The following is a 2,891-nucleotide window of genomic DNA, read 5'->3' as shown; positions in this document are numbered from 1 at the left end:
AACTGTTTCAATGCAGTATTGGAATCCCCCTCCTTCCCTATACAACATGCAAAAAGAGCAAAGGACAGATCTCTTAATAATATAAGTGAACTTTTCATGCAAGGTTGAAGTAGTTACTATGATAATGATGTACAGTATAAAACCTTCTTATTCTGACATTTGAGTGTCTGCAGCCTGAAAACCAGTTCCATGCCCTCATATCAAAACAGACCTGTCAACACATTCAGCTAGATACCCCCCACCCCTACCTCGGAAAGAACAGATTGTATAGTTAACTCTCACCAACTTTTAAGTATCTCAAACTTTACATTTATATGCAATCTAAGAGTTTTTATTAAAAAATTACTGAGCTTTCTGAGTGGTTATAGAATTCATACCAGAATAATGTGTAAAAAATAGGAAAATTTTAATATTACTCCAAGAGAGGCACAGATTAGACTGAAATCATTTTTAATTCAAAACTTTCATATCACTATTTGATCTCTCCTCAAAAAGAAAGTAATTGAAAAGTATATTCATAAGAAGGACATATTCCTGAATATTTTCCCAAGTAGGTGGCATAAATTAAACACTTAGTCTGAAAATAAAAATAGAATACAATTGTGGTTGGATCCATTTATTGTAGCACGGTCAACTGCAATTCCTGCTGGGTTGTACAAACCTCTCTATGCAGAGACAGGCATTGTAATGGATATTTCTGCAAACTTGGCAAACACTTCTGCAGGGGTTTGAATATAAAAATTACATTTAATCTGCTGTGACCGTACAGTTAATTATGAAAATCATTTCAAGAACATTGCATTTTTACACTTCTCTGGAAAAAGAAAAAGTAGACCTTTCTAAAAATAATAGAAGCTATATACATAGGCACAGTATTTCAAGTACAACTATAATTTTACTTTATAAAATGTATTATTGTAGAATGCATGGTCATAGCTAGGTTTTTCTTAAAGCTTTCTAAAGCTTGAAACAAAATTTGCTTTTAGGTAGTTAATTGGAATGTATCCCTCAGAGGAGTGAGGGATGGGTTGGACATGAAGCATGAAATAATGTAATGGAAAGTTGCATTATGGAGATGACCACTTCTATAGGCCACTGGAGCTTGATCCCATGGGACCTCTAGAGCCTTATGAAATGCACTCAGGGCAGTCTTCTTGGTGGACACATCATTGACCTTTCATCTCCCAGTCCCTGAAAGTGGCACCAAAAGCAGTTAACTCTGCACTTGCACTGCTGTCCTCAAGCTGCAACTCTGTGAAACTTGTTGCTCCTGCACAAACTGGTTACAGGAGTAGTTGAGTGATATGGCCAAGATTATTTGAACTGGCATGTAGTAGGGGTCTAAAACGTAGATGGTGAAGCTTTAGACCTGAAGTGCATGAATGACGTGATCAGTTTCCCTCTGCTGACCCTGTGTGAAGTCATCCTCACACATTCACAAATGTATATCTCATACCAACTATGTGTTAGATAATTTGTGAGGTACTAAGGATTTAATGGAGGACAAAACAAATACAGTAATAATTCTCTTATAGTTATGAGGGATGATAATACCCTAAATACTGAATGTAACTTGCATCCTAAGATCTGCTTGTTTTCACTGAGTGCCCCCGAGGCCAGTGTCATATTATCATTTCATTAAAACCAAAACAAACAAAGCTTTTATGAGTAACACCAATATTTGCTAAAAGTTTGGGGGATAATTAGTGAAGTTCTAGCTTTCATAGTAAAATTTATTGAACACTCCCCTTTAAACCACATCTTTCTTTTGCCAAATTTTTATTCCTCCAGCTGCCACATCTCTTCCTCAAAACATTTCTACCTCTCCCACAGCACTGTTGCCTCTAGTCTCCCTTCAGGGTCTAGCTAATCCTCTCTTAATTATGACTATTTCATACTTTTATTTCTCCTCTCATCTGTGTCCTAGTCCAATTTTGAAGATTTTTTTAGCTGATTTTATTTTTGTGTAATCAACATTTATGTTAGTTACTACTCATGTAAGACATTGTTCTAAACACTTTATAAGTGTTAAAGGACAGAAAATATATAAAAGCAAACATTAACTAAATGTTTTTACTGATATCATATAAGATATTAAACACATTACTAGGGATAAAGAAAATAACCATACTCTGATAACAAGCTTAAGTCTTTGAGAAGATATAGCAAAGCATCTTCTTACTATCCATTATGTACAGGACCAGGCTACTCATTTCTCTTTCAGTACAGATGGGATCTTTTCTTATAAGATATCCTTCCTTCCTAAGGTAGAATTCTCTCAGCCACCTCCTCTAGGGCTATAATGGCTCCACAGTGGCAGAAAGAGTATAATAGAAAAAGAAGAAAGAAAGAGAGAAAGAGAGAAGAAAGAAAGAAAGAGAAGAAAAGAAGAAAGAAAAGGGACAGAAGAAAGAAAGAATGAATGAACTAAAGAAAGAAAGGGAGGGAGGAAGAAATGGATGGAGGAAGGGAGGAAGGAAAGAAGAGTGAAGGAAAGAACAAATGAATTGATCCATGACCCTTTTCCCATCTTTGGAGTTGGAGAATGCAGTAGGGGGAAGAATAATTGAAGAAATAACTTGAGAAAGTGAGTAGGAATGGATTCAGAGTGCTTACAGAAAGATTGGCCTTTGTTAGAAAATTTATCACTTGTCAGTGAGAAGAAAAGTAAAAAGACTATAGATACAGATAACCTACTATTTGTTGGTGGGAAATCTGATGACTTTTTTTATTAAAGTACAATTAATACAGTGTTATATTAATTTCAGGGTATAATATGATGATTCAAAAACTCTATACATTTCTCAGTATTTATCAAAACAAGTATACTCAATCTTTATTTCACCCATTCCTATCTACATTTTTTTTTTTTTATGAGCTACAGGCAAAGT

Source organism: Mustela putorius, unplaced genomic scaffold, assembly GCF_011764305.1.
Source record: "Mustela putorius furo isolate JIRA1106 unplaced genomic scaffold, ASM1176430v1.1 tig00001073_pilon_pilon_pilon, whole genome shotgun sequence".
Classification (NCBI taxonomy): Eukaryota; Metazoa; Chordata; class Mammalia; order Carnivora; family Mustelidae; genus Mustela; species Mustela putorius.
Note: the sequence above shows the minus strand (reverse complement) of the source record.